Below are 21,366 nucleotides of genomic sequence, written 5' to 3' on the forward strand. Positions count from 1 at the left end.
TAGCCATAATGATCAGACAAGAAGAAGAAATAAAAGGCATCCAAATTGAAAAATCAAAAGTAAAATTGTCATTATTCGCTAATGACATGATACGGTACATACAAAATCCTAAAGACTCCATCAAAAATTTATTAGACTTAATAAATGAATTTGGAAATGTAGCAGGATACAAAATTAATACCAAAAAATGTATGGTATTTTTTATTCACCAGTAGTGAACTGACAGAAAGAGAAATTAAAATACAATCCCATTTACCATTGTACACACACACACACAAATAAGATACCTAGGAATAAACTTAACTAAGGAGGTAAAAGACATGTACTCAGAAAACTATAGGACATTGAATAAAAAGATAGAGGACGACATAAATAGATGAAAGAACATACCATGTTTGTGGATTGGTAGAATCAACATCATTAAAATGTCCATACTACTCAAAGTAATCTATAGATTCAATGCACTCCCCATTAAAATACCAACAGCATATTTCACATATCTAGATAGAACTCTCCAAAAATTAATCTGGAATAAAATAAATCAAAAAACAAAAACAAAAAGCAAATAGCTGTAGTAATCTTGAGAAAGTAGAACAAAGCAGGAGTGATTTAAATATCAGTTATCAAGATGTATTGCAAAGCCATTGTTCTCAAAACTGCCTGGTACTGACACAAGAACAGATATATCAACCAATGGAACAGAACAGAGAACCCAGAAAACAACCCAAACCACTATGTTTAATTAATATTTGACAAAGGAGGCAAGAACATACAATGCAGTCAAGACAATCTCTGCAAAAAATTGTGCTGGGAAATTTGGTCAGACACATGCAAAAAAAAAAAAATGAAATTAGACCACCAACTTACACCATACACAAAAATTAACTCAAAATGGATAAAGGACTTAAATGTAAGATGGGAAACCATAAAAATATTAGAGCAATCCACAAGCAGCAAAATCTCAGACATATGCTGATGCAATATCTTCACTGATACAATTCCTAGAGGCAATGGGAACTTAAGAGAAAATAAACAAATGGGACTACATCAAAATAAAAAGCTTCTGCAAAGCAAAAGAAACCATTAACAAAACAAGAAAACCCACTGAATGGGAAAACATATTTGCCAACAATATCTCTGATAAGGGTTTAATCTCCCACATTTACAGGGAACTCATACAACTTAAAAAGAAGACAACCCAATAAAAAAAATTGGCAATGGACCTAAATAGATACTTTTTGAAATAAGACATAAGGAAGGCTAAGAGACATATGAAAACATGCTCAAAGTCACTAATCATCCAAGAGATGCAAATCAAAATGACAATGAGGCATCATCTCACACCTGTCAAAATGGCTATCATCAACAAATCAACAAATGACAAATGCTGGTGAAGATGCAGAGAAACAGGAACCCTTGTGCACTGCTGGTGGAAATATAGCCTGGTGCAGCCACTGTGGAGAACAGTAAGGAGTTTCCTCAAAAATAAAAATAAAAATAAAAATAAAAATAAAAATAAAAATAAAAATAAAAATGGAACTCCCATTTGACCCAGTGATCCCACTTCTAGGAATATATCCCAAGAAACTAGAAACACCAATTAGAAAGGATATATGCATCCTTATGTTCATAGCAGCACAATTTACAATAGCTAAGATTTGGAAACAGCCTAAGTGGCCAGCAGCAGATGATTGGATTAAATATTGTGGTATATCTACTACACTGCCGTAAAATACTACACTGCGGTAAAAAAGAAGGAGTTCTTACCATTTGCATCAGCATTGATGGAACTGGAGAGCATTATGCTAAGTGAAATAAGCTAGAGAAAGCTAAATACCACATCATCTCACTCATTTGTGGAATATAATGAACAACATAAACTGATGAACAAAAATAGATCCAGAGAAAGATAAACATTGATCAGACCATCAAATCTCAGAGGGAAAGTGGGAGAAGGTGGGGGTTAGGGGGATAGATCAACCAAAGGACTTGTATGTGTGCATATAAGCCTAACCAATGGACACAGACATCAGGGGTTGAGGGCATGAATGGGGGCGGGTGTTGGGTGTGATGGGGGAATAAGACACATATGCAACACCTTAATCAATAAATAAATTAATTAAAAAAGAAAAAGAAAACCAAAACTTCATTCTTGATTAAAAAGGCCTGAGGAACACAAATCCATCAACAGAAAGGACAGTGGAATTCTTGAATTTGAGGGTTCCTAAAGGTTCCTAGACTGAGTCCAGGAGAATGTTAAGAATCTACTCTAAGTTAAATATTCTGGCCTAGTTCTAAGATCTCAGCCTTTCCTTTGGGAACAATACTTTGATCTCTGTTTTATTTTTCCCCCCTTAAGATTTTTCTACTTACAACTCATTTGCAGCCTGGGTTCAGCCTGAGAGCCTCTTCTGTTTTCACCTTGAAAGATCAAGTGCTCTCAGAACAGCTCTCAGGATGGGTAATGCAAAAAGTTAGCATCACAAAGTCCTCAGCATTGCTTGTTGCCTTGTCCTTGCCTGCATGTCACTCTTAGAAAAACATAGTTTGAGAATCCTAGAATATGAGAATTTAATTCTAAGTAGATTCAGATTTCATTATGTTTCTGAAATCACACACTGTTAGAACAGGAAGAAAACTTGGATATGAAATAATTGCATATCTACTTCTTCATTTTTAAATCCTCATTGGAGGATATTTTTTCCATTAATTTCTAGAATAGAAGGGAGAGAGTAGGAGGAGGAGAGAGAGAAACATTGATTGGTTGGCTACTGCACGGACCCCTACCATGCTGCTTCTGGGGCTAAGGAACCTGCAACTGAGGTATGTTCCCTTGACAGGACCCTTCAGTTGGCTGGGTGACACTCTAACCACTGAACAAAAAAACCATCCAGGGCCATTTCTATTTCTTTATATTGCAAATGAAGAAACTGAAACTCAGAGAGGGGCAGTGACTTGCCTAAGAACTCACTGAGAAGGAAATAGAACCAAAGGGCTTTCAGTTTCATATTCAGTGCTTTTTATAGCATTTCCAGCTGTCCCCTGGTTTTGGGAAGTCCTAATTCTTTCAAGATATCATGGAAACACAGCAAACGTCAGGTCTTCATTTAGTGGATACTCTGACCTCAACCTCATACTGATCAAATCAAGATTTTATTCTATTTTATTTTATTTTTATATTTTATTGATTTTTTTACAGAGAGGAAGAGAGAGGGATAGAGAGTTAGAAACATCGATGAAAGAGAATCATTGATCAGCTGCCACTTGCACACCCCCTACTGGGGATGTGCCCGCAACCAAAGTACATGCCCTTGACCAGAATCGAACCTGGGACCTTTCAGTCCCTAGGCTGATGCTCTATCCACTGAGCCAAACCAGTTTCGGCCAAATCAAGATTTTAAAAGCTCTGTTTTTCCAGCCCTGAGATATTTTACTTTTGGAAAGTATATGGGCAAAAAACGTAGCAACATGCTCTCTCTTGTTATCTTCATATTTGTTTTCAAGAAATAGACATTTTAGATATCATTTTCTAGATCTCCATTGGAATCACACTCCAATTAGATTATGCCCACCATTTCTGCACCTACCTACCTTTGTCACCTCCAAATCTAGAAATAGGGTTTGACAGTGACAAGTGTGCCCTCTGCTGACTGGATGTCTATTTTGCAGTCATGTCCCATAATTCACACTTGCACATTTGGAGCTTTAGCTACATTGAACAGAAACTAGACATGAATGAGAGTTTCCTTATTTCTTATAAATGACTTTGTAAATATTTTTGCCAAATCAATATATTTGATATTCTTCTGTTCTTATAATGAGAAATTATTATTAAAGTTATTTTCAAGTTCTGATTTTCTACAGGTTTTGCCAGAAAAGTACATTTATAATATTTACCATCCCCCACCCTCTATAAACAATTAAAATGTACAAAAATCACTTTCAAAATGTGAACTATGATTCAGTACAATAATACTCTTTTAAAATGAAACTTAAGAGGTGCCTCTTTCCTGGGAGTAGAGAAAGTAATTAGGAATGTATTTTGAGGCCTTCCTAGATCCCCAGCTCTCCTGGGGTGTGCTTTAGGAAGTGTCACTTTTCTCATGGGCCTCCTCCTTCCCTCCCTTGACCATAATTGCCTTGGTAGCCTTGATTCACTCATTCTCAAGCCTTTTCATCTGGAGGCCTCCCAGTACTCTCTTAGTATTGCTTCCTACTGGAATATCTCTCTCTCTCTCTCTCTCTCTCTCTCTCTCTCTCTCTCTCTCTCTCTCTCCCTCCCTCCCTCCCTCCCTCCCTCCCTGTTCCTTCTCCCTCCCTCCATTCAATCCAGGAAGGCACATCCAAAGAATTTTGATAGAGATAGACGCTGGAATGTGTTTGATACCTGAAGGGAAGTGTAGATACTACTGAGGAACAAATGCCAACCTATTTGGAAGTCTCAAGGAAGTCAATGTTAGAACTAAGGCATTGATGTAGCCGAAGGTAGGGTGGAGATTCAGAATTTCACGATTGTCTGTATATTCTATTAAACCATGTGGAGGTTGGCACATATAGAGGGGTTCTGATTCAGCTATAGTTTAATTCTCAACGAAGGGTCAGAAGATGAGAGGACAGGAAAGTTATCAGAGGGAGAGGGAGTGGGCAGGGGATGCCTCAGATTTGGGCAGAAGAAGAAACAAAGGGAAACCATAAGATCAAGAAGGTTAAAGAAATCCAGGAGGATCCAGTAGAAAGGATGAACATGAGAGTAGCTTCAGAATGCTGAACAAACCCTGAGTTCTGATTTATTCCAAAAGATCTTGTCTAAAGGCAAGAAAGTGTCTTCCCCAGTCACTACCCTGACTCATACCTTTGCTATTCAATGGCAAATGGTGGTCAATTTTAACCCTAGACAAGTAGCCTGTGGTCACTGCTTCTGAATCTAGTGAGGGAGATCACAAAACCTGGTTAGAAAGGACAACTGTTAGAATTTATATTGACAATAATTCAAGGTGGCTCAGGTTTTTTAGGAAGAGGGTGTGAATCAAGATATGTTAGGACATGGTAGACCAATTCTTGAATACAATGGCTAACCCAGATTCTCCTTATTTAATTAGAAACTGGAAAATATCATCAATAAAAAGTTTAGTATTATGGTTCTTTTTTTAAAAAAAAAAATACCTTTATTGTTGAAAGTGTTACAGATGTCCTCCCTATTTTTTTTTTCATTAGTATCACAGTTCTTGTTGAGCAAAGCTTAGTCTTGGGCTGAATAAAAGAGCAGTTGAGAAAGAGAGAGAGAGAGAGAGAAAGAGAGAGAGAGAGAGAGAGAGAGAGAGAAAGTTTGTGAAGTGAAACTGAGAGTTGGTGGCTGCTGTTCAGTCTTGGGTGGGGGGCTGTGAAAACTCATCCTAACACTGCCCAAGGGTACTCAGGGACAGGCAGAGAGGTACCACACCCCCATACACCACCACCATTATCAGGAGGTACCACTCCTCAACTTTTTACTTTTGTTCCTTTGGTTAGAGGTTTCCTGGCTTTGCCTTCAAGTGGAGACACAGGGGTGGGGATGGGGCTTAAAGGTGCACCTCGGGAATGAATGTATGTGTGAGCAATCATTCTAAGCTACTAAGAGACGGGGTTTATCTTCTCAATTTGTGGAGATCAGCTTTAATTGTGCTGAGCATAATGTGCCATCCAGATCAATTTTTTCACAGATATTCCTGGGGTTTGCCACTGGGAACTTCAGGTCCATGTTCTTCACCAGGAACATAAAGTCAGTCACCTGTACCAAGCACTCAAAACCTCCCATTACTGTGCTCAGGTTGGGCTTTAGTCGTTTTTTTTTGTTTTGTTTGGTTTTTTTTTTTTTGTTTGTTTTTTTGTGTGTTTTTTTTAAGGAAGCCTGCTTTCCACTCAGCAAACCTGTTCCCCTTACTTTCCACCCAATCCACGGGGCATGGCTGGTGCCTGCATGATTTGAAACCTCAGTCCCAGCACCCTGACCCTAACCTCTTCCCACCCTGTCTACCTATAGCTCTGGGCTCCCAGAACGGGGATGTCTGAATAATGAGTGTGTTGTGTGGCTTTTGTTTTTTCTGTTGATTTAGTACAAGTGCACAATGAATGCGAAAAAATAAATAGAAGGATGGAACATATGCCTCTTCGTAGTGAAAAGTCTTTTCAAGTAAATAAAAAGAGGCTGGGTTTTCACTGTTTCCTTTGAAGTGGAACTAATCATTTCAAGGATAGTTCACGTTGTCTTAACAACGCGGGTGAATAGCAAGAGTCCTTCTTTTTGTTAAAGATATGTTTTCTTTATTTCAGTCAAAACTGATGATGATACTCCTTTCACGCTCTGTCCACCAGGATCATAAATCTCCACTCCTAGATACCCAAATTTCACTTTCAGATGGCAAGCCCTCGCGGGTGACCACTTGTCAGACTGGGCAGGCGCACATCCAGCTTCCCCAGTCCCACCTTGGGTGCTGAGGTCCAAGGGTCCAAGCTCAATGCCATAAGAGGCGCTGCTGCGGGGGGATGGGGGGGGGCACGCGGGTAGCGGACCTCCTAGACCCGGATTGCAGCTGAGCCCTGAGGTCTACTGCGTTTGGGAGGAAGAAAGTCCTGGGGCTGGCTTCCATTTCAAAATAAGCGGGACTCCTATACTTTCCAAGGCCGGCTCAATCTTCCCCTGGCCCCAGAAATGTGAAAAATGTTCACAAAAGCTGCATACCCCTCGTCCTCGATTATCAGCTGCTGATGCCCACTTTTGGGGAGAAAAGGTCACCCAAAAACCATCCTGGCTGACAAAGCCGCTCAAATCCTAACCTTTCTTTCTGTCCCAGCACGCACTTCCCTCAATAATCCTGAAGCCTCTAGCGGCCTGGGCTACCACAAAGCACCACCTTTTTTCTTGATGCCCAGGTCCATCCCAGCTGGCTTCTGTGCCAAAGTGGGTGGGGTTGAGGTTGGGGTTGGGGAGCTTGGATTCTGTCCAAGAAAGTGTCATTGTGGTCTTGGGCCAAGTTTACTTATTCCTTAGCCCAGAGGTGAGGGAGGGGGCTCCAGAAATCCAGTCCCTTTGGATCCCAGAGATGCTAAGCCTGGGGCCGGGCGGCTAGCCGGGTTCGGTTACCCCATACCAGAGCGAGGTGGGCTAGCCCCTCTTCCATCCTCTGCGTCCCAGAAAAACAGGGGAAAGGGCCCCACCAAGGCAAAAGTAGAGTTGCTTTGGCCCGAACAACGAATTTGGTCAGTTGAGATCCCCTGTAAAGGAGGGCCTGCACCAGCTGAGCCCCAACAAACATGGTGAGTGCAGCTTCTTGGGAAGGAGCAGGCTGGGTACTAGGCGCCCAGTTCCACCCAGGGACATAGTATTTTTGGCGGCCCAGCTCCAGCAGCTGCCATTCACTTCTCAGGTGCTCCGGGCTGGGCGTGGCTGGCTGGAAATGTCGGAGGGGAAAACGAGGGGATGGTTTCTTCGCCAAGTTTTACATTGGCTTTTGCCTCTTGGGAAAGGAACGTGGCCGCGGTAGGACCTCAGCGTTGAACATTTGCATTTAGCCTGCGTTTTAAACTCTCCGCCTCACCAGACGGTGAGAATTGGCCTGCGCGCTGCGGCCAATTATCTTCCACGGGCAGAGCGGCTCAGGCCCTCTCCTCTCCTTTCCACCGGTACTCCCAGGTCCCGGCAGTGACAGCAGGGCAGAGTCAGCTCATCCCCCTGCCCCGATGTGGCTCGCGAGCGCTTTGGGACCGAGATTAGCATCTCCGGGACCCTGGAGGAAGCAACTCGGGGAAGTACATCAGCAGGGCAATTTCAAGAAACTTGGAGCCAGCTGTTCGCTTCAGTCCGGCTCTGATTTATGCAAAGGAGCTCTTGCTTCTCTAAAACAAAACGAAACAAAAAAGCCGCAGACTGTCTGTCTCCAACTCAGAGACATGACCTGGTCACGCGCCGGTTCTGCCCTGTTCCCCACGCCCTCCAAGGCTCTGGGGAACGCGGGGAGGGTTTTTCAAAAATGTCTCTTCTTTCTTAAAAAGCCTGGCGTGGCGGATGACCCAGAGTCAGTCAACACATTGTTGGCAAGTTGCTGCCAAGGATCCTTCCAGCCTCAGTTTCTGCATCTGTTAGCGGGGAACAATAATACCCTTTGTTCGGGCAGAGGGAGCTAATTGTGAAGCACACAGCAGGTGTTCGGAAAATGCTTATTCCCATTCTTCACCGTGCAAGCCGCAGCCCCTTAACTTGCAGATTTGTCTGATCAGAAAGGTTGAAAAGTAAACCCATGTGTACGCTGAATGCTGTTTCATATTCCCGGATTTTTTTTTTTTTTTTTACTGTGGGGTGGACCCCCTCCCCTGCACACGGGAATCCCCATCCCACACGTGGGGCGCGCTGTACTAGCTACCTTAGAGCTCTCTCAGGCTGCCACCTGGGGGCTGGGACTGAGGGGAAGAGCCGCCCTGTGCGCCTCCTTCCCTCCCAGCCTCCTGGCTTCTGGCCTTGGGGCCAAGAAAGGGGGTTAGAGGACTGCATCTAGCACTTCGGGAAGCTGGAGACAAAAACTAGGGGCAGCGGCTTATGCAACCCCTGGAACTCTGAGGACGCCGACGGCCCGCCCATTCGTCCTTTCCCTAGCCCAAGTCTTCAACAGCACTGCGCACATCTGTCTGCCTAGGCCCAGTCATTGTGCGGCCGCCAGCGATTGGTCTGGCTCTGGCGGATATCAGGGCTCTCCCTGGGCGCGAGACGCGAGCGCGGAGGTTCCTTCTAGCCACCGCGCCGTCTGTGGAGGTAACATCTGTGCCAAACCCTCTAAGCCCCCTCCACCCGCGCCACGAAAAAAAAAAAAAAAGAAAACGAAAAATCAACCTTCTTTTCCCTCCACAATAGACACATCAGGGGGCCTTTCACTTGGCCGATCTCAGGAGTTTTATATGAACTTCATTAAATCAATTACTCGGTGAACACATCACAATTTATTTGCAATTAGTATCAAAATGCCTTACTTTTCTTAATAGGTCGGAGCAGATGTAGCTACAGAAGGGACAACGCATTTTCGTGAAATCTATCTCTTGCAGCATATTAAATCTTCTGATCAGGAGAGAAGGAGAAATTCAAAGGCAGCTTAGAGGAGAGAGAAATCACTCTGGAGACAAATGCTGTCGGTGCAGGTGTTGGAGCAAGTTGCGTTATAATTGTAACTTGAGAAAAGGTTGTCTTTATTATCTGCAGTAATTGAACAAAAGTCACCATTATTAAACGTCTGGTTTTCTCTGATGACAGAGGTGCATGTCTGAAAGGCATGGAGTACAGAGAAGGACTTCAGAAATGGTTAATAAAGGCACCCAGTTCTTTAAATAGTGGCTTTGTCTCTATTTAAGAGAGACAGAGAGAGAACAATTATCTAATTTTTATTGCCCCAAACCAGATTTATTGATTGTGACAACAGTTTTATTATACACAGGGAGGTGGTTGTTGAAGGTTTATAGAAATTGATTTACCTTCGTTTGGAAGTAAAATCATATGCAACAGTCTCCCATAGGAAGATTGGACCTCAGCTCCTGTTAATGCCATTAGTGACACAAGATCAAATTTCAAATGAAGCCTTGTGACAATTACAGAAGGAAACAGATGCCCTTGCAAATTTAGGTCAAGTGTTCAAGATTCTGGTTTCATGGTCAAGGTTGCCTTGGGGGTATCTTTTAGGAGACCCTCATAAATCTGGCCTCTCCGAACTGGGGATGCGCCTTCCAAGGGCGGGGGTGATGCAAGGAAGCAGGGGAGAACATTTATTTAGGGGGTCCTCAGGTCACGGAAAACAGAAGAGACTGCCGAAGGGTTGTAAAACTGGGCGAGTGTGCTGGGCTAGACAGTGTGTGGAAAGGGACACCAGCCTCTTCTGGGCGCTGTGGAAAAGAAAAACTGGCCGGAGTTGCAGAGACCTACTTGTAGTACTCAGTAGGCATACTTGGAGGCTGTCCCTTAGCCTCGGAGCCTTTTTAAAAGCCATCTACAAAGTGGTAATGATGAGCCTGCTCTTACTGGAAGTGTGGTAACAAGGATTGAAGGAGATAACGAATTTAAAAGCCTCTAAATTTTCAAAGGGAATGTGTTATTCTGAAAGTGTAGCCCCCTTCATTTGCATTTTAATCACTTGACCTTGTGTCTCTTCCCTTCTCCTGGTGGTAACCTTCCCAGAAAGCTGCAGGCTTTGGCTCTGGTAACACCAATGGTATAAAACATGTCTTTTATTCGTTTCTTGATCCCAGCCTGCATCTTTAAGCGTGACACTCTTCAGGATTTACATCCCTCTGGTGGGTGTTTTCCACTTGACAACTCTTTTAAAGACATAGAACCTTATTTTATTTACTGCCTTCTATAAATTATTTACTAGCAGGCTACGGTAATTCCATTAAAGCCGCATAGTTTGTTTATACTAAATAGTTATCTTGGGACTCCTCGCTTGCCCTAGAGCTGGGGGGCTCAATGGAGGTTGAGACGATTTGCACTGGCTAGAGATGTCCATGGAAAGGATAGGGATCCAACGAAAACGAAAATGACCTTATTTCTCTTGATGAGTCATTAAAAATTAAATGCAATCTAATCGTCGTTTCTTTTCGGTGTTAAGTGTGATACTGCCCCACTATCCCTTCCCCAATCCTCCTGTGGACTGGCCCACATGAGGTAGCAAGATTTCTTGCAAGGAACTAACTCAAGGAGGTAGGCATAAATCAGATTTGAGGAAGGTGGGGGATTTTGTGGCTTGGATGGGGGGCGGGGGCGGGGGAGGGATGCACGGACTGTAATTGGGATGAAAGGAGGGTGAGGAAAGGGGAAGTCCGGAGCTCCTTGTCCGGGGGTAGCTAGTGAAAGGGAACTAGCACTTCAAACTTTGTCTTTGGTCCCCTCCCACAACAAGTGAACCAAGGCAGAAAAAAACAGCTGACGGAAGGCACCAGGCTTTATAGATTGTGTGTGTGTGTGTGTGTGTGTGTGTGTGTGTGTGTGTGTGTGTGTGTGTGTACATGCGCGCACGCGCGCGCGGAAGGGGGAACGGGGTGGCCGGGGGTGGGGGCCGCAGGCATGTCTGTGTCTCGCCAAGATTTTAGCATTACTTCTTTCTACTTTTCCTTTCGTGTTATGTGTATATAAAACTATTTATATTTCTCTACTTAAGGACCTCTCTGGAAACCAAACATGCCAGAAGATATATTGGCCTTTGGGAGAGGACGTACCAGCCATAAACGAAATTTTTGTTTGAACTCACTGCCTTAAATTATGTTGGCCTTGGAAAGGGGGAGGGTTTTATCTATTGCTGATGAAGGCTTTAAAAAAGAGGGCTCTAGAGGAATGTAGTAACTGTGTTTTAGTATCCCACCTCGTTTTGCAGATGGGGTTTTCAGAATGGTTATTAGTACCGCAACACAGGGAGAGATAAACAAAACATTGGGACAAAAAGCCAGTTGTTTGAAGCAGCTCAGAAATGATCTACAATAAATATAAAGGTCACTTATTTAATACAGTATTGTTTTCTCTTTTCTTTCAGCTAAAATAGACATGCAAAGTAAGAAAAATTATATTGGTCTCAGTGAGTGAAAGACCTACTGCTGTTCATTACAGAGCTGGAAAACTGAAATTAACTTAAACATTCAGGACACATCTTGTATTCTCAATAGTTAGGTTCACGATAATTTAAAATTCAATGTCATATTTCTAATATTCTTAGATTATATTTCTTGGTAACTTAGTTACCTTTATTAACTTAAATCTTGTTTTATCAAAAAGGGGGAGGAGAATTATAATAAGTATAAATATCTTAAGTATGCAAACATGCATGAAACATTTTGCCATGATGGGGATGCTGCTTAACCCTGCGAAAGCCAACTTGAATGTATATTATATGACTGCATATTTCAATAGCCACATATATTTATTTTTAAAAAATGGAAGTACAATTTACATAACATGGAATTAAGCATTTCAAAATGAGCAATTCGGTGGTATTTAATAGTTACAATGTGCAATCACCACCACTATAAAGCTACAAAACTGGTCCATCAAGGATGGTGATGATGGTTTCACAGCAATATGAATTTATTTAATACCACTGATCTGTACACTTATTTCAGGCCATGGCAGAACTTTTTAAGTTAGTGCTTATATTTCATATGACAAGTATTTTCTTCTAAGTATTTTCAAGTATGATACTATTTCCTTAAAATCTATTTCATCACATTCTACTCCATACATGTAATGACAGATACAAAGGGGGTTGTGTGTGTAAACAACATAATTTGCTTATGTATATTTTTTCTAGAAGGTAGAGACGCCTTGCTGTAAGTGCTCTGATGGCCACCGTAGTCTCACTATATCTCTGTCCATATCCATTATACCTAGTATAATTATAGCTGCCATAGCCACTATAGTGTTGACCACCACCATAGGCACTGTTGTAATTTCCATATCCTTGATCATAATAGTTAGTAAATCCTTGGTTCCACTTTTGGCCCTGACCTCAGCCTCGGCCCCTAGTACCACCTCATCCACCAGCTGCAGCAGTTCTTCCTCCCTTTTGTTGTTGCTGTTGCTGCCTATATACCTTTTTGGGTTCAGTGATTTTTATTTTACACTTCCCAGAACCAAATTGATGATATCTGCTTTCTAACAATTTCTTTACTTGCTCCTCATCCATATATGTGATAAAACAAAAACCTCTTTTTTTCATTTGCTTTTGTATCCATGGGAAGTTCAATATTTTCAATCTCTTCAAAGGCTCAAAAATATTCTTTAATTTGCTCTTCAGAAGTATCTGGGCTCAATCCACACACAAAAACCTTTTAGAGGGTCCCTTCTCTTAAAAGCTTTGGCTTTTGGGGGGCTCTATCAATTTGCCAACCAATCTGTGTCCCTTCAGTTCCAAAACATTATCAACACTAGCAGCATTTTTGAAAAGCATGAATCCAAATCCTTGTGATCTTCTAGTGACTGGATCTGTTTTATTTTTATTTTTTAAATTACTTTATTAACTAAGGTATCACATATTTGTCTTCATTCCCCCATTCCCATCCCAAAACCCTCCCCACGTATACCCCCACCCCCCTGTTGTCTGTGACCACTGGTTAGACTCATATGCATGCATACAAGTCCTTTGGTTGATCTCTCTCCCTTATCTCCACCCTCCCCTACCTTCCCTCTGAGGTCCGACAGTCTGATCAATGCTGTTCTTGTTCATCAGTCTATGCTGTTCATCATTTCCCCTAGATGAGTGAGATCATGTGATACTAGAAATACACTTATAAGAATTGAAAATGAGACAAGCAATAATGGTTATGCTGAGAGGCAAATGAATCAGTCTATAGTGAGTTTCTTTCTGGGCCAACAGTTCTTTTGAGTCCCAATTTCTATGTCAAACAGTTCTTTATGTGTGCATGTCAGCAATGATATTTCAGTTCTGGATGGTGGACAAATGGTGGTAATGCAGGTCCAACCCTCTCTGGTTTGGTCCTGAGCAACCTGTAGTGATGCACAGCTGCTGACTGCTAGTATGGCAAAGCCTTGTCAGCATCTTCCATCTCTGGACTGTTTCTCTTCTGTGTTCATAGCTGGAGTAGTCCTGTCAATTCCTCTCTGTTGCAGGAATCCACGTGGTGTTGGAGTTGTTTTCTGAAAATATACAAACATATTCTCGACCAAAAGTTAATAAAGGAATCTTTTCTATAAATTTGACTTGCGATCCTTTTTCATTTTTTGCCCAAATGATTTTCTTTTGGCTTGCTTAGACACCATGTATGTTTTACATGGGTGTCTTGCTGTTATCATTACAAATGAAAGTTAATTTTCTAAAGTAAAAATTTTCTAGATGTAATTTATTTACAGTATATTTTTCCTTACATGATATTCTTCTACTATCCCCCATTTTTTTATTTAAATATTAGGAGGCTTTTGGAAATTTTATAATATAATTTTTGTTAGCTTATTTTTAATTAATTTCTTTATTGATTAAGGTATTACATATTTTTCCTCAACCCTCCATCCAATCCTCAAACCCCCACTCATGCCCCCACCCCCCTATTGTCTTCGACCACTGGTTAGGCTCATATGTGTGCACACAAGTCTTTGGTTGATCTCTCCCTTTTATCCCCACCCTCCCTTTGAGGCCTAACAGTCTGACCCATGGCTTCTTATCTCTGGGTCTGTTCTTGTTCATCAGTCTATGTTGTTCACCATTTCCCCTAGATGAGTGAGATCATGTCCTACTGGAAATATACTTATAAGAATAAAAAATGAGACAGCAATAATCGTTATGCTGAAAGGCATATGAATCAGTCTGTAGTGAGCTTCTTTCTGGGCCACCAGTTCTTTTGAGTCCCAATTTCAATGTCAAACAGTTCCTTATGTGTACATGTCAGCAATGATATTTCAGTTCTGCATGGTGGACAGATGGTGGTAATGTAGGTCCAACCCTCTCTGGTTTGGTCCTGGGCAACCTGCAGTGATACACAGCTACTGACTGCTATTATGGTAAGGCATCATCAGAGACTTCCATCTCTGGATATAATCTTAATAGCTTTTAAATTTTAATTTTTTGCACTAAAATGTGACTACTTTAGGTTCATTACATGTTACACAATTTTACCATGAGATGACTGCCAATAAAAATTTTAGTTAACACTTTAGGAACAGTTTTTTTGTCCAGTACAATTGATTTTTCTAGAATATTCACTTATTTCAATTAGCCAATTTAAATTACTGGTAGCCTGAAAACTTGACTACTATTTTACTGTCAAATTTCATACTCTAACAACTATCTTATTTAACCCTGTAAATATTAGTGGAAAGGATTATTTGCCTTCTTGAGTAGGCCCTGAGCATTCATTGTGCTAGGCTGGGTTTAGATATCAAAAACCCCAGTTCCCCACATCATGGGTACAAGACAACTCAAACAAGTCTTGTTGCAGTGAGAGGGCAGCTGCTGTCTGCCAAGTCTTTGTCTGTTACCAATTTGAGCTGGGCATGGGAAGCTAAGCAGCCATGGGGGCAGGATACCTCCCTCAGCAGGGGTGAGGGTTCAGGCCCCTGCAAAGTTGGGGGGGGGGGGGTGAAGGTCTGTGCCCCACTGGATCTGTTTTAATTGTACAGTATATAACTTCCCCAAATCGAGACGAATATTCAGTCAGATCTTTCTTGCTTGTATCCCAGCTCAGGCCTCCAATAAGCACTTCACCATCATCCTGATGATTTTTGCTCTCCTTCATCTTGGATCCCTTTGCAAATTCTTCTATGTTGCTATACCTCCTCCATGGTGGTGGAGGAGTTTTGGGGGGAGTAGTGGGGTGCTGGCATGTAGTTCAAAACACAACATGGGCTTTTTAAAGATATATTTTATTGATTTTTTACAGAGAGAAAGAGAGAGAGATAGAGAGTTAGAAACATCGATGAGAGAGAGACATCGATCAGCTGCCTCTTGCACAGCTCCTACTGGGGATGTGCCCACAACCAAGGTACATGCCCTTGACAGGAATCGAACCCGGGACCTTTCAGTCCGCAGGCCGACGCTCTATCCACTGAGCCAAACCAGTCTTGGCTCAACATGGGCTTTTTAAATGAGAAGGTGGATCCCTGGACCACACTTACAAACACTATATTAGTCATTGTGGAAGGGATACGAGGCAAAGATTAATCTTTAATCTTACTGCTGGAGGCTAAGAACAGTAGTTAGCATAAGAAATGTGAGAAGTTCATCAGAAGGCTGATGGACATCTTCAGCAGGGCTGAAGAGCTGCATATTATTACCTGCTGCCAAACAGCTGAGGGCAATTCCCCTAACTCGGTGGTTGGCAAACTGTGGCTCATGAGCCACACAGTGCCCTTTGGCCCCTTGAATGTGGCTCTTCCACAAAATACCACAGCCTGGGTCAGTCTATTTTGAAGAAATGGCGTTAGAAGAAGTTTAAGTTTTAAAAAATTGGCTCTAAAAAGAAATTTCAATCTTTGTACTGTTGATATTTGGCTCTGTTGACTAATGAGTTTGCCGACCACTGCCCTAACCTGATAATCCTTTATTGGTTACTGAACTTTACTTTTGATATGCTTGTTTGCATTCCTAAAGGGCCAATGTGTTTTCCAGTAATTAAAAAGCCATGGGTCTAGAGATTTGGGGAGCCACCCTGCTATAGGGTAAACTTTACCCGGTAAAGCCTCCCCAAATGCCTTCCAAATTTATATTTCTTGTCTAATCAGTATTCATTTATACACCTTCTCCAGATTCCTGAACCCTTGCTGCAAAATGACTGGAGAATTTATGGTGCGAGACAGGGACTGGAGAAGAAGATTTGCCAGAGTGAAAAGAAGTTGGTCACTGGTAAAGGTAGGGATCACTGGTAAAGGTGAGGATCACCGCAAAATTCGATGAGAAGATTCACTGCACCTAAAGCCCATGCCAAGCTTTGGAATTCATGATCTAAAGTGGACAAGAACATCTTTTTCAAGCCAGGCCATAATGGAGAAGATTTTAGTTAAACTGAAAAATTACTAAGAAATTAAAATGTCAAAAGGTACTCTCTTAAATCAGGCTAAAGGAAAATGAGTGGCCTTGTCATATTTAACTATGTGGGATCTTGTTAAAATTGCAAAATGCCTAATTTGTATTGGGGATCAAAAGTCTGTAATTACAAAAAAAAAAAAAAAAAAAAAAAAAAAAGCCTCCGGATCCTCTGCCTCTAGTATGAAAAAACTACCGTATTTTCCGGCGTATAAGACGACCCCCTAATTTTACAGTTAAAACATAGGTTTAGGCCTATATTCGCTGTATAAGACTACCCCCCACTTCCGAGGCAACACCAGTTCTTTTTTTAATAGACTGCCTCTCTGACTCTGGCCAATCTGAGCAGGCTTTTTACTAGAACACAGTGTACATGTTCTGTGGTTACAGGATGATCAGGCTGGCAGACAGAAGCAATTAGGGGCAATAAGGAAGTCAGGCAGGTGAGCAATTGGAAGTCAGCAGTCCCGGACATCCCTAGAAGGGTCCCAGATTGGAGAGGGTACAGGCTGGACTGAGGGACACCTTCCTGCCCCCATGCACAAATTTTGTGCACCAGGCCTCTAGTATATATATTAAAAGCCTAAACGACCATCACAACCAAACAGATAACTGAACAGGCTGTATGGGGCAACTAGGCTAGCAGGGGGGTTAGTGAGGGGTGACCAAATGACCAAACAGCAGGCTGTGTGGGGCAACCAGGTCCGAGGGGGGCATTAGGGAGTGATTAGGTTGGCAGGGGGCAGTTAGGAGTAACCAGGCTATGGGGGGGAGCACTTAGGGCAACCAGGCTGGCAGGGGGGGCAGTTGGGGGTGACTAGGCCAGAAAGGGGGGGATTTGGGGGTTACCAGTCCAGCGGGGGGGGGGAGGGGGAAGGACAGTTAGGGGAAGTCAGGCAGGCAGGCAGGTGAGCAGTTAGGAGCCAGTGGTCCCAGATTGTGAGAGGGATATCTGACTGCCTGGGATTGGGCCTAAACCAGCAGTTGGACATCCCCCAAGGGGTCCTGGATTAGAGAGGGTGCAGGCTGGGCTGAGGGGACCCGCCCCCCATGTACAAATTTAGTGCACCTGGCCACTAATATATATTTGATTATCTTTCAAAGTTAAATTTCAAGACTAACTGAGAGATGACTTTGGAACATTCCAAGGGCCCTGGAATGATTCAAGAATTTTTTCTCTCTTCTTAAAAGAAATATTTTTTAAATAGGCTAATTTAATATACTAGAAATCATGTGGAAAACTTTATCAAATAAAAATTAATAACTATATTTTATTTATATACATATATTTTAAATATTCTAAAGGTTTTAACCTCTAAGGGAGGGCAGGACAAGGATGCTGAGTATTTCTTAAGCATAACCAGATCTTTCAGCAGTGGAATTTTAAAAATAAAAGCAAACAAAGCCCTCAGACAGCCTGCATTTCAAATAGGCTGGGGAGTAGGGTGGTATCTGTATGTCATAGTTCAAACATATAAATTTGCTTACTTTGCTTTTTCAATAAAGATGCCTACTTTAATTACTTAAATAAATTAGCTTTTTACAATATAATCAAGGTCTCATATAAATTCAGTTATATGAGAAGCCAATATTTTTATAAACAGTTGGTTCTAGTAAAGGTCAAAGTAAAAATTTTCATACACCCTACAAGCCAGTCCTCCAAAATAGTTCCTGACTCCTCCCATGATCCTTCTGTATATGCAAATGAGCACTAGCCAAAAAGAATGCTATTTAATAATAAATTTTAAGCCTAATAAAAAGAGAAATTTTAAGATCTCTTCTCCTACTATTTACAGGGTAAACTGAAGGTTATTATTCAAGCATTAAATATGATAATCAGTCACCATAACTAGAAAGAGTCACTTAAAATATGGGCATGATAGTATTAGCCACCATCTGAAAAGCAACCAATATACCTCAATAAAAAAATGAAAAAAATTATAAAAATTTTTACTTAAAAATAAAAGAAAGAAAATAGATTTTTAAAAGAAACTTCCTAAATGTGGCCTAGGAATTACTCTGGGAGGAAATAAAGGGAGGAAATAGACCAACGGAATAGAATAGGGAACCCAGAAATTGACCCAAACCACTATGCACAATTAATATTCAACAAAGAAGGCATGATAATACAATGGAGACAAAATAGTCTCTTCAATAAATGGTGTTGGGAAAATTGGACAGATATATGCAAGAAAAAAAAAATGAAACTAGACCACCAACTTACACCATACACAAAAATAAACTCAAAATGGAGAAAGGACTTAAACAGAAGGCAGGAAACCATAAAAATACTAGAGGAATCCACAGGCAACAAAATCTCAGAAATATGCCTAAGCAATTTCTTCACTGATACTGCTCCTAAGGCAATGGAAACTAAAGAGAAAATAAACAAATGGGACTACATCAAAATAAAAAGCTTTTGCACAGAAACGGAAACCATCAACAAAACAAGAAAGCCCACTGTATGGGAGGACATATTTACCAATGTTATCACCAATAAAGGTTTAATCTCCATTTACTGGGAACTCATACAACTTAATAAAAGGAAGATAAACAACCCAATAAAAAATGGGCAATGGAACTAAATAGATACTTCTCGAAAGAAGGCACAAGGAAGGTCAAGAGTCATATAAAAACATGCTCAAAGTCACTAATTATCCAAGAGTTGCAAATCAAAACAATAATGCGGTACTATCTCACAACTGTCAAAATGGCACAAATCAACAAATCACCAAAGAGAAGAACTGGTGATGATGCGGAGAACAATGAACCCCCCTGCATTGTTGGTGGGAATGCATACTGGTGCATCCACTGTGGAGAACAATATGGAGTTTCCTCAAAAAACTAAAAAATGGAACTCCCATTTGACCCAGTAATCCCACTTCTATGAATATATTCCAAAAAAACTAGAAACACCAATCAGAAAGGATATATGCACCCCTATTTTCATAGCGGTACAGTTCACCATAGCCAAGATTTTAAACAGCCTAAATGTCTATCAGCAGATTAGTGTATTAGAAAACTATTGTACATCTACACAGTAGAATACTATGCTGCTCTACAAATGAAGAAATTCTTACCATTTGCAGCAGCATGGATGGAACTGGAGAGCATTATGCTAAGTGAAATAAACCAGGCAATAAAAGAAAAAATACCACATGATCTTATTTATGGAAATTAAAAAATAGTATAACCTGATGAGCCAAAAGATAGATACAGAGGCAATAAAGCATTGAGCGTACTGTCAAATTACAGTGGGAAGTCTGGGGAGGATTGAGGATGGGAGAAAGAGATCAACTGAAGGACTTGTATGCATGCATATAAGCACAACCAATGGACACAAGACACTGGGGGTGAGTGGAATGAGGACATGCGACAGTGGTAGGGGAGGCTGGGGGAAGGTCAATAGGGAATAAAAAAGGAGATATATGTACTATTATTTGTAATACTTCAAACAATAAAATTAAATTAAAAAATAAATTTGGCAAATTACTAACATTTGATGAATTGAGATTAAGGCTATATTTAAAAAAAAATTATGTAGTTTTAAAACTTTCAAAATTTTTTGTAGTTTTAAAACTTTCAAAAGTTAGGAAACAAATAAAAATGAGAGCTTTAATAAGCTATAATGATTTCAGTGCATATTAAACAATTAAAAGTTTAATACATGAACAAATAAAATATAAGTGATTTGGCAAAATATAAATTAAATTTACTTTAAAATGTATAGATTCACAATCTAAAATTATGTGGAAAAATGTATTTCAAATTTTATTAAGATGGAGTTTTTACTCCTTTATTTTAAATATACATTTTTAAAATTAATATTTAGAGAGAAAGTGAGAGGGCTAGAGAGATAGAAACATTGATAGGCTGCCTCCTGCATGCCCTCTACTGGGGATCGAGTCTGCAATGCAAGCAAGTGGGGATGGAACCAGTGACTTTTTGCTTCATGATCGATGCTTAACCACTGAGCAATACCAGCCAGGCAGTTTTTACTCCTTTTAAACATACTTACTATCTCTCAACTTCTGCAGTCATTCCTTACCCAGATATTTATTGAGAACCTCCACCACGGCTAGTAATTGCCTAGATTCTATGTGAGATACAAAGATCTATAAGATACGGCCTGTGCCTTCAAGGAATTTACAAGCTAGAGGTAGTATCATATTCTTCAAAAAGCTTTGAAAGTGTATAAGAAACTATAAGCTTATAAAAGACAGCAAGCAAATATATTCCAGAAGTCCATTTTGTAATATTACTACTCTTAATTTTGCAGTTCTTTCTCTAAAGCAGAGAAGATCCCTATTATTGCCTTTTATCCTCTTTTTCTCTTTCTGTGCTTCCCTCTCATCTATTTTCTCCTTCTTTTTCTTTATTATTCACATTATCATATTTTTATTCATATTTTTAAGTGCTTGCAAACAGTTCTGGATACTTAAAGCTGTTTATTGGTTTTCTGCTTTTAAATGGCAGGAAGAACAGAAGTACAAACTACAATTGACTAAGGTTTATTAGAAACAATTTTTTAAATAAAAAATAAGAGTAACATAAGCTTCATATGATCGATGCTTTTATCATTAAGCAATGTTTTATTACTAGTTCTAGTAAAATATGAATAACCCTTTTAAAAATTCCATACTAGAGAACTTCCTGTGTGAAAATGATGTGTGTGTGTGTTTTAATGGTTCCCACCTCTTGCTCTTCTGTATCCCTGTATTCACTGGGTTTTATGAGGGTACTGCAATTTAAAATCCTCAGAAATGTGGATTTAGAGGTGTGACTTTTTTTTTTAATTTATTTTTTTATTTTTATTTTTTACATATTTTATTGA

General features: G+C 40.6%; 1 pseudogene across 1 annotated transcript; it reads right to left on the reverse strand.

Annotated features, from left to right (window-relative positions):
* Positions 1-12,228: 12,228 nt before the first annotated feature.
* Positions 12,229-15,844, reverse strand: LOC311615584 (heterogeneous nuclear ribonucleoprotein D-like; annotated as a pseudogene). The gene is made up of 3 exons: positions 15,785-15,844; positions 15,114-15,327; positions 12,229-12,982 (listed from the first exon to the last, which is right to left on the reverse strand). The product of its transcript is annotated as a heterogeneous nuclear ribonucleoprotein D-like (transcript).
* Between the last annotated feature and the right edge of the window lie 5,522 nt (positions 15,845-21,366).

Source organism: Pipistrellus hanaki, assembly GCF_964339955.1.
Source record: "Pipistrellus hanaki genome assembly, chromosome: X".
Taxonomy (NCBI): domain Eukaryota; kingdom Metazoa; phylum Chordata; class Mammalia; order Chiroptera; family Vespertilionidae; genus Pipistrellus; species Pipistrellus hanaki.